This window comes from Amphiprion ocellaris, chromosome 4, assembly GCF_022539595.1.
Source record: "Amphiprion ocellaris isolate individual 3 ecotype Okinawa chromosome 4, ASM2253959v1, whole genome shotgun sequence".
Classification (NCBI taxonomy): Eukaryota; Metazoa; Chordata; class Actinopteri; family Pomacentridae; genus Amphiprion; species Amphiprion ocellaris.
The window spans coordinates 23283484-23295238 of record NC_072769.1 but is presented as its reverse complement, the minus strand read 5'-3'; the positions used below and the strand labels follow the sequence as shown (position 1 = coordinate 23295238).

The 11755-nt window shown below is 39.3% G+C and overlaps 1 long non-coding RNA gene across 2 annotated transcripts; it reads right to left on the bottom strand.

Annotated features, from left to right (window-relative positions):
- Window positions 1–4337: 4337 nt before the first annotated feature.
- On the bottom strand, window positions 4338–10937 carry LOC129348758 (uncharacterized). 2 transcript variants are annotated; one of them, XR_008601444.1, is made up of 6 exons: window positions 8765–10937; window positions 8465–8548; window positions 8185–8257; window positions 7352–7413; window positions 4619–4742; window positions 4338–4555 (listed from the first exon to the last, which is right to left on the bottom strand). It is a non-coding gene; the product is annotated as an uncharacterized LOC129348758 (long non-coding RNA). The 2 variants fall into 2 exon arrangements; XR_008601445.1 differs by lacking the exon at window positions 8185–8257.
- Between the last annotated feature and the right edge of the window lie 818 nt (window positions 10938–11755).

Here is an 11755-nt window from a genome sequence, read left to right as displayed (position 1 = left end):
GAAGAAACAACTTGATGTTTTCATTTCAGACTAGAAAACGCTTTAAAACTTTTATCTGTTTTTTCTCTTTTTCATTGTTTTATTGTCTCTTCTGTTTAATTTGATCTTCTAAAGTTTAACTGGTGTCTTTTCAAATGTTTTGTCTTTAGTTTGATTCTTCTTAAACGTTTAGTTTTGCTCTTTTCTCACTTTTTATTCTTTTCTAATGTCTGATTTGATTCCGAAATGTTTTGTCTTTTTAGTGTTTAATTGTTGTTTCAAATGTTTTATCGGCCTGTTTTAATTTTTTTTTCTTTCCCAATATTAAATTTTTTGCTTAAATCTTTGTTAAATGTTTTACCACCTTTTAATGTTTAATTTTCTTTTTAAATGATTCATTGTATTTTCTGTTTAATTCCTATTTGAAGTTTTATTGTGTTTCAGATTTAATTTTCTAATGAAACATTGAATTTTTTTATTAATTGTTTTGTCTTTTTAAAGGTTTAATAATCTGATTAAATGTTTTGTATTTTTTTCAATGTTTAATATTATACTTGTTTAAAAAGTATTATTTTTTAAATATGTGATTATCTGAAGTATTTTCTCTGTAATTTTTAATGTTATTTTAAAAATTTTGTTTAATTTCATACTTACATGTTTTGTATTTTTTTTGTATTTGTGTTTGATTATCTAATTCAATATTTTGTCTGTTTAATATCATCTAACTGTATTTAATGTTTCATTTTATTAAACAGACAAAATATTGAATTAGATAATCAAACACAAATACAAAAAAATACAAAACATGTAAGTATGAAATTAAACAAATTTTTTAAAATAACATTATTAAAAATTACAGAGAAAATACTTCAGATAACCACACATTTAAAAAATAATACTTTTTAAACAAGTATGATATTAAACATTTAAAAAATAATACTTTTTAAACAAGAATTATATTAAACATATAAAAATACTTTTTTAAACTTTTTTAAAAGTTTTATTGTAATAATTTTTTCCCCCTTTGATTTAATTGCTTTTTGTTATGTAGTTTATTTCTTTAATCTTCTTTTTCTGTCAAGATTTTAACCCCAACCTTAAAAATGAAATAAACCCTTAAATCACAATGAAAATACTTGTGTTGTCATAATCAGGAGTTAGTCAGTTATTCAGTTTATCAATTCAACTTTATTTGTATAGCACCTTTTACACAGATGACAAAACTAAACAAGCAAAGAGAAAAAAAACTATGCTGAAACTATGATTAAAACTCAAAAACATTAAAAAAAAAGATTTAACATGGTAATAAAATATGTTGTGTTCAGGGGATGGAGGGAGTTTATTGAAGTCTTCTTGGGCTCACATGGGAAATCATTTAAAATATAAACTTGATATTCAGTCTAAGGAAACTGCAGAGTGACAGAAGAACCAACAATATCTCCTGTTTTCTCCTTTAATGAGTCGACTCTTCTTGTGCTTTCAGACCAAAGAACTACAGACTCTTCACAACCTGCTCAAACTCTTGGTACAGGACCTCACCACACGGGTCAAGAAGGTTTCCGTCTCATTTCTACTCTGAAGCTCACCTTCTCCTGCTCAAACTGCTGACAAATGTTTCTGCTGCTCTAAAGTCTGGTCTCCAGAACTTCCTAAAAACTCTCAAAGTCTCTTCTGCTGCAGGCTGCTTTGTAGAACTGTTGCAGAAAACCTCACTAAACCACATGGAGGGGCCTCAAGACAGTCGTCCAAATTAAACCGATACAAAAACCAAACTAGCACAACCCAAACGCTAAAGTGTCCTGCAGCCTACCAGAGAACCTCTGAGAACAGAGAATCAGGACATGAACTCTTACCTTCTGGACAACCAACGATGGTTCTCAAACAAGAATACAGAATGTGTCTGACCAAAAACCTCTGAAGACTCACTACAGCCAAGATAAAGACACAACTCAGCTGCACCAAATCCACTAATCACTGCACACAGTAGCACCATGTGGTAACTGTGGCTAAAGAACCACATTTACCAAGACAACTATCCAGTACAAAGCCCTAAAACACACCAAGAAACACATTAAAGACAATTTTACTGCTGGAAGCTGCAAGCCAACGCCTAAAGAACAAATTAAAGCAACGGAGCCAAACCCGGTTCAGTGGTGAACAGAAGCAGAGGAAATGTTTGTCTGCAGCTAAATAAAGCAGGAAGACACTGAGCTGCTCAGGTGTTCCTGATAATACCTAGCAGCCACTGGGACAGCCAATAGGAACACAGCTTACTGGAAGTCCAGAGGGCTGGGTTAGTGAAGGAAATTTAGTTTAAAGTTGAGGCAGAAAGTTAACAAAGAAAGTTGAAAACCACCTTCTGATACCTGAAATCTCCGAGTTTTCACACAAAGAACGCCTGAACATGTCAAACTGGTTCCATAGCAGAACCATCATTGTAAAAACGTCATAGTATGGTGTGTTGCTCAAAATACATTACGACCCGGCTGTCTAGGGTCACTGAGGAGCAACACAAAAACAGGACAAATGCTGGTTTCCAGGGGGTTAGGTGGGTATTTATTTGAAAGAGGAAGTTTACAACAACACAACATGTGAGCAGAAAAATCACAAAGTCTGTCTTTAGTTCAGCTGAAAATACTAGTTTTTGTCTTTTTTATTGACCAAACTTTTCAGGAAGTAGATGAAGAATAATTAAAGCTCTCATGTAGAAGTCCAGCTTATTTTGGATCCTTGTGGAGAGTTTAATCTTAGAGTTTGTAAAGCTGTTGAGTTTTTAGAGTCACATGGATTGTTTTGACATTTAATAACCGAGTCCTGAAATAAAATTACAGTTGTGGATTTCTGTCATTTAGTCTGGACTAAACAAATAACAGCAGCATAAATCTCAAACGTCATTATGAGGAGTCTGGATTGAGGTTTCTCACTTGATAATGATCAAAACATGAAATTTAGGTTGGTTTAAAGGAATACTCCACCTTAAATCTTTGAATGTTGACCTAAAAGGTTGGTTTCAGGAAGTTTTCCACCTACAAGGTCCTCAAACATCCACCTTAAAGGAACATTCCACCAAAAATCCTTGGACATGTATCCAAAATGTTGGTTTAACCGAGTATTCCATCCAAAATCCTCAGAGACCTGAGGGGCTGGTTAAAAGGAATATTCCACCTAAAACCTCAAATATAGACCCGAAAGAGTGGTTTAGAAAAGATCCTTCAATGTAGACCAAAAAGTTAGTATGGAGGAATATTCCACCTGAAACGTAGACCTGAGAAATTGGTTCGGAAGAATATACCATCCTAAACATCCTTAAATGTAGACTAAAAGACGGTTTGGAAGAAAATTCCACCTAAAATCCTAAAATGTAGACCTAAAAGGTGAGTTTAATGGTATATTCCACCTAAAATTCACTACTGTAGACCTTGGAGGTTGATCTGATGGTATATTCCACCCAACATCCTTGAACATAAACCTAAAAAGTTCGTTCAAAGGAATATTCCATCCAAAATCCTTCAATGTAGACCAAAAAATCTTGGTGTAAAGGAGTATTCCACCTTAAATGTAGAGCTAAAGGATGGTTTGGAGTAATATTCTACTCTAAAATCTTCCAGTGTAGACCTAAAAGGTTGATCTGATGGTATATTCTACCCAACATCTTGGAACATTTACCTAAAAGGTTGGTTTAATGGTATATTCCCAGAAGAACCCTTGAACATTGGGCTTAATGGTATATTCCACCCAAAATACTTGTACATATACCAAGAAGTCAGTGTAAAGGAAATGTAGACCTAAAAGGATTGTTTAAAGGAATATTTAAATGATTATTTTCATTATTTAATAATCTGTTATCAGTCAGAACCCTGACAAACTTATTTTCATCAGTTTTTTAGTGGAAGTCACAAATAAAGGAGCTCTTGGTTTTTCCCGGCGTTACTGAGTCCAAAGCTGCTGTTTCAACACAGAACGTTCACATGCATCCACAAACCTCTCAGCACTCAAACACCCACAGACAGGAGGCCGGCTGGACCGAGGCTCGGCGGCATCCTCAGACCCACGAGTCGGGGAGTCGCTGAACTTGTTGGTCCGGTTTGAAGGCCTCCATGTGGTCCAGTAGAAGTCCACGTAGTCGGTGTTGGCTTTGAACCGCAGCGACTGGCCTCCATCAGGTGGACCGGCTCGTCCTCGTAGGGCTCCTCCTGTAGCCTTGAGGGAACCACAGGAACATTCAGTAGCTGTTGGAGTTCTTCCTGTCAGGCTCGTGGTAGAACGGCTCTGCAGGATCTTGTACTTGTCTTATCTGGAACAATCTAACAGCCTAAACTGTTAACAGCGGTGTAAAGAAGCAAACACACAGGCATAGATTAGGACTCAAACTAGATTTATTTTAGAAAACAAATCAACTTAGAGGCATTTGTTCACACATGTGGCTGAATAGGAGGCCGTCCAATCAGATTCGAGGTCTTCACTCTGTAGGTTGGTTGTTTGGTGAGACTCTTGGACCTCCATCAGCTGATGTGGATGTTTGATGGTCTTCTTCTCTAGTGCCAGATGATTCATCCATGAATTCAGCAGCTACAGACTGAAATGAAGCTCATGCTGCCGTTATTGAATTCCTGTTCCAGATCAAATGTTCAGAGCTCACCTTGAATGCAGCCGTCTGCTGTCTGATAGTTTTTCTCATTGTAGTCTTCAATAAAGTCTTTTTCCTCATGTCAGGATGTGGTGAGACTCTTTCTCAGTCTCTGCAGACGTCCCTCATTGTGCATCTCCAGAGAAGAAACAGAAAAACTGGTCACTGCTTCAGCATCACAAACGCTCTCCAGCATTGAGAGTGTTTTAGGAATTCATTCATTGTGTTGTGAACTTTGAAGGAGTAGAAACTTTACAGCTGTCAAAGATATGAGCTCCAATTCTGGATATTTTAGGAAATGAACTTCATCAAATGAACACTTGATTATTGCTGATATCACTCATTAAATTACTGAAGAAATCTAACATAAAAACCTGTAAACTCTCAGGCAGCTTTTGTTAAAGTTTGTCTATAATTCTATCATCATGTTCTGGAACCAGGACTCTGCAGAAGTTCCTTCAATCAGATACTTGTGTGTTTCTGTTTAAGGCCTCAGGTTTGAACGTACAGCAGAGGATTAGAAAGGAGTGATTTTAATATTTAAATCAGTCCAGTAAATGTTTGGCGTGAAAATTATTAAAATTTTGATTTAGATAGATTTGTGTCAAATAATATTGTAGAGTCTCACTTAAATATATCCATATGAGTTCAGTGTATTTACATTTTATAGAATATTTGATTTCTTAATCTCAATACTGTAGTCTGACCCTAAATATTATAATAATGATGTAAATCTAAATAATAAATATTTTAGTGCAGAGTCATAAACTTTAATCAGTTAAACAGCAAAGAGAGACACAAATATTCAATAGCTTCTCTCTGATACACTGTAGTGTCACCAAAATCACTGCAGCCTTCAACTGGCTCCTGTTGACACCAATGTTATTTCTGCAGCTTGAAAGACAGCTACTGTTGATAAAACTAGGCTTGTAGCATATTGTCTACCTTACAACGATGGAAAAGAGGCATCGTTTATAATGAGTTATTGATGGTGGAATTCTGAATCTGTGAATATCTTTCCGATTTTACTGAACTGTGGCTCCAAGGAGCCGTGCTGGGCGTCCTTTATTTTCATTTCTGAAAGGTGGCAACCCTAATTGAGAGCCAGGTTGCTTTACCGGCGAAGGTACGACTTGGACACCGGGATAGATTTCATTGTTGACCAACTGCAAGGCCCTGGAAAGGATCACGGTTACCGGTGGATGTTCACAAAGTGTAAACAACACGGTATTTCTATCAGAAAAGAAGACGTCAGGATCCTCCTCTCTCTACTGGACCCCATCAGTTCCCAAGTTCGTCAGACCAGACGTCTCAGAAGGAGGCAATATTTTGCTCAGGGACCCAACTTTGTGTGGCACATTGACTCATATGACAAACTGAAGCCATATGGGATATGTATTAATGGCTGCATCGACGGGTTTTCACGCAACATCATTTGGCTGCGGGCCGCCTTCACTAACAGCGACCCGAAAGTTATCGGAGGGTACTTCATGGAAGCAGTGGAGCGCTGTGGGGGCTGCCCAAGGCTCGTACGAACTGACATGGGCACTGAGAATGTGGTGGTCAGAGACCTTCAGCGGTATTTACGGAGAAATGATGTGGATGACGGAGCAATGGAGAGAAGCTACGTCACAGGAGCAAGTACCGTGAACCAGAGAATTGAGAGCTGGGGGGGAGTGATGAGAAAAGAAGGAATCGAACCCTGGATCATGCTGCTGGCAGAACTGAAGGATGAGGGATTCTTCGCTGGGGATTTCATTGACAAAGCTCTGTCACAGTTCTGTTTCATGCCAATCATTCAGGTAAATAGCCTATATCTTGATCACAGCAAGAAATCCAGGAACTGTACCATCAACTCTACATTACCTTCATGTAATCTTAAGAGATTTAAGCCACTGTGAGTTTATTTAATCTGCGTGATGTATTGATTCTTTAGACTGCTGTGAAAGTAAGATACATCACAATGTAATTTAAGCTACTTTTATTTGCTTAACACAAACTTTTGTTTTTCTTACTCACTGCAAAGGCAGAGAAGAAAGAGGACTATATTTCACTTATTATAGGCCCTAATCACTGTTCAAAAATGCACTGCATGCCAGCTGTGACTGAATTGTTGTTGTTTCTTCAACAGGAGGTATTAAATGACATCTGGGGTGTTTGGAATGCTCACGTATAAGACCGTCTAAGAACACCAACGTGCCCAGTGGGATACCTGATGTCATGTACATGGTCCCTCACCTTTGGGGTGCAGAAGACTGTCTTGTTCCACTGACTGATGATTTAACCACATGTAAAGACAGCTGCACGTTTGTCAGTTCAGTCCCATGTGATGTGGATGTGTTTGATTTGCCTTTCTATATTGATGGTATAAGGGTGGAGTTATTCACATCATTAGTTTTTCATTTTATGCAGCCTACTTTTGATAACATTTACTTTTGGTGCAAATATGATGCAAATATTTTTCCAACTTAAAATGACCAAGAATTATTTAAAATTATTCTGTAAACACAGTTGATGTATTTGATTACATTAAAAATTAAAACATATAACATTTTAAGATTGTGCATCTGGATTTGTGCATTGAGCCTATCTGTTCTGGTGTGACCATGTTCTACGCAAACTTTCAGTAAATATTAATCTTCTGTTTGGAAAAAAATACACACACACACACACACACACACACACACACACACACACACACACACACACATAAGGCAAGCAAAGACGGCAGGTGCAGTGACTTACATTCTCATCTTCAAGTTTCGCTCCATCAAAAATTCTCACAGCCGAGTATCCATAGTTGACCTCTAAACCACAGGAAAGCAAAATTAATTAACAAGTAGCCTTACCAAGCAGTAGATTTTCCAGATTCTGGATCTATAATTCCAAATCACATATTGCCCCATGTCCCTGCTATTATGTTGCAAAAAGCAACACTGTTTCTGCAAATACAGTGTAAATTAATATATTTATTTTACCACTCGGTGCACTCTCAATGCCTCCTGTTTATTTCTGGTGACAGCTGCACATTGTAGAGCTGATTTAAACATTATACTCAAGCTCTGACACTGTCCTGTGAAATCACTTTAGTCTTTGTCAAATCGAAGTGGAATATGTTAGGGAAAATGTTAACACAATGGTTTAATTGGTTTCTGTGATTTTATTGAAGGACAAATGTCCAGAGGACACTACAGACACATTCATGTAGTTCAATCAGAGCAACAACAACCTGCAAAGTAATACAAATTAGATTGTTATCACTGAGGCTACAGGTTCCCTTGGGAACGTATAGTGAGCGTTACCGTAACTGCACGGTTTCGTCCGGTAGCATCATTAAACGCTGCGGTTCTTATCGCCTCTGTATTCCCTCAGCTGAGAGTCTGACACACGTGATGCTACTTTCAAAGGCGATGATCAGTGAAAAAGGCACTTTTTAAGATGATTTCAAGCTGAAGCTCTGAACAGAATGTGGTCCGGACCAGGTTAGGTCTGCAGCATAAGTTAGCACGGTGATCCAGCCAGGTTAAAACAGACACACCTTCCTGACACAGAAAACTCTGGTTTTATGCTCAACATACCTCGCTTAGTAGTAGCCTACACCTCTCAGCTGTTCTTGAAAAGTGTCCTGATATGTGTGCAGGGCTGCAGCTCCTACAGACACCAATGAGTTTACGGCTACATATTAGCACAACAAAACAACGTGTCGTAACAGGATGAGGATAAAAGTTTGTAAATGGAGTGACACGTCAGCAGATAGCTACCCGTTGCAACAAAGTATCAAACACAGGCCTAAATAAATAACTGCCTAAATGCGGGATAACAACATATTGACTAAAACAGCTAAGAAAAGATACTCACTTTAGGAACATCACGTAGGGTGCGGAGCCCCGTACACAGATTATTGCAGGTTGTAGAGACGGTGCGCTCGATTTGCTTACCCAGCTGTCCAGGAATGATATTAATAGTATTAGGTACTATTTCGTGCGCACATTATACCTACTTCGTGGCCACAAATTAGTATTTCGTGCGCACGTTGTACCTAATTCGTGCCAACGATTTATTTATTTTTTTTAACCATGTCACCAGAGAGGCTCCGTAGATTACTGAGTAGGAATAATTGTGTGACATTTGATAGTAAAAATGGAATAAAAGAAGTACCAGCCGACAAACAGACGAGTCGCTCCGTCATCCTGTTTTATTCACAGCAGGTTTTAAGGATTCAACATATTTTGGAGACACACACACACACTGCCCAGCTCACCCAAACTCATTCACACTCCCTCTCTCTCTCACACACTCACACAGTGGTAGGTAGGCACACTGTAGAGCTCAGATGTGTCGTCTGACAGTCGATCAACAGTAGGCACTTCTGAAGCAGACAGTGATGATCATTCATGGTTTTGTTCAGCTGCGTCACGTCACACCTCCACTCACTTTACTCACTTCAACCTGCGTCTCTGGCCGCGGTCATTTGATTTATCCGTTATGTCGGGATACTAATTAGGGATGATTTAGCACTTTTCCATAACAACATCTGAAAAAACAAGCAGCTATTCTCTGGTTAAAATCTCTGTAATATAAAAACACAAACCAGGAGAGCAGCTGTCTGGTGGAAGTCAGATGTTGGAACAGAACCACCTCCAGCCTGTAGTGCTCACACTGGAGCAGAGACGGACGTGAACGCATCTGTTTTTTTCTTTTTGTCTGGTCGGAGCTCAGAGCGGCTGAACTTCAGGTCGGAAGAGAAAATCTAATGTTTGAAGAAACCTGCAGTGTGGAGAACAGGAGGAGAGCTGTGAACGAGTCCCAATCAGTAGAGAAAGAGGAAGGGATGCAGGTTAACTCTCTGAACTCCAAACAGTTTAACGGTGTCAATATAAAGTCCTGCACCTCAGTGGAAACAGCACAACACTGTAGAAGGAAAGTGGATTCAAAAACTTAATTTTGTGCAAATTTATAAAGTTAGAATGCCAATCACAAGCTCATAAGTGTTAGAATACTGTCTAATCTGAAGACAACTGAACTGCAACACTCCGTTTTATCCGTGTCTGTCTTTGAAAAGCCTGTTTTAAAACCAATTTGACCAGTTTGGATGTTTGATCCTTGCAGCTTTTTCTTCACATGTCCTGGGATTATTCCATTTAGACATTAATGAAGTAAAAATAAATCAGATTTTCTGTTCTGTTCTGTTGTTTCAGCCTCGGACGAAACTAAAAGCTCATGCACATGAAATCAAACCACAGCAGAAGGAACAACAGCTGATATTCATGCTTCACATTCTGCAAACTCTCTTCACTGATATTAAAATTATCTTCTGATTCATCACAAAGACTGAGCCTGAAGGAGACCTGAAGCATGATTGACTGTTGAGGAGGGAAATGGATCAGAAGAGTTGAATTCCTAGATTAGAAACCACTTCACTTTGGCAACATCAGGATGTAGCTGAGAGCTGATTGGTTTATTTCAAATTTTACAGGAATTCAACTCTTCAGTGAGACATTTCTCCCAGCTGCTGCTCCTCCAGGGTTCCTCCTCCTCCAGGGTTCATCCTCCTCCAGGGTTCAACACAACAAGTCTGGAAAAAAATCCTTGTTCTGAGTATAAAAATGTCCGTGTTGTGTGCAGCTGATCAGAGTGATTTGGGAAACAGGAACCCTGTAGATTTGTTTGGAGCAGTGAAGAGGAAAATCATCTTTTCAGACTGAATCATTTTATCCCCTGAACTTTCTATCTTCAGCTGTGAAGTTTCCCTGAAGTCCACAAAATCAGTGACATAAAAGCTCATTTTCAGTGTTGGCGATAAAAATCCTTTCAGCCTCAACATCCCGGGCCCAAGGAAAAAGAAAAGTCTGCCACAGTATAGAATGTTTCTCCAGAAGTCAGAAAAATAAATTACCCCTCCATGTCTTCAACATCTTCCACACCCTGCAGTGTGCTGCAATAAAACTGTCTAATAATTTACTAGTATTTCTGTCCGATTGCACACAGTGAGATGAGGTGGCAGCAGTTTTTAGGAGGCTCTGTGTGGAACTTTATCAAGTCGTTGAAGCTGTTGGAGTTCTGGCATGCTGCTGCTGCTCTTCTCCCAGTTTTGTAGTTTTGGTCCCTCTGGGCCTCCTCCACTGTCAGCCGGCCGCCATCGGCCCCTGAGGTCGGCCCCCGTCGCCGGGTCGGTCAGTCCATGACGTCCAGACTCCGTCCTACATCACCTCTTCTGCTCCCAGATCTCAGCCATGTTCAGGTCGAGTCGCTCGAGGCTCTTCAGCGCCTGGATGTTCTCCGTGTAGAAGGCCACGTCGACCACCACCAGCCTGCAAACAGCCACAGGTCACAGCTTTAAAAACAGTGAGAAAACCAGCCCGACACACAGCAGAGTGAGAGCATAGCCGTGAAAACAAAGGCTTTCTAACTCTCTGTAAGAAACATGCCAACATTTGTGTCATTTTTTTACATAAACCTTTTTGTAAATAATCCCTTAAATGAAACTGGTAAAGTGTGACCAACATGTGCACTAACAGGACATCCTACAGTCACAAACACTCTGAGGTTTGGGGTCTGTCTTGTTTCTAAATGACCTCAATCACACCAAACAGACTTAATACAGTTTCTACCTAAAACTTTTTATGAACATGCCAAGTTCTGCTTTACAGTGAATTTATGTATGACCAACAGGTTTCTAGAAATGAAATACAGAATGATGTGTTACGGATGAAGTTTAACCATTTATTTCAAATAAATTTTCTATTTTTTTTTTTTTTGCATTTTTAGTAAAACTCTTGGGCTGCACAGTGGCGTAGTGGTTAGCACTTTCGCCTTGCAGCGAGAAGGTCCCTGGTTCGCGTCCCGGCTTTCCCGGGATCTTTCTGCATGGAGTTTGCATGTTCTCCCTGTGCATGCGTGGGTTTTCTCCGGGTACTCCGGCTTCCTCCCACAGTCCAAAAATATGCTGAGGTTAATTGATTACTCTAAATTGCCCGTAGGTGTGAATGTGTGAGTGATTGTTTGTCTATATATGTAGCCCTGCGACAGACTGGCGACCTGTCCAGGGTGTCCCCTGCCTTCGCCCGAGTCAGCTGGGATAGGCTCCAGCCCCCCCCGCGACCCTAGTGAGGAATAAGCGGTGTATAGATAATGGATGGATGGCCTTGT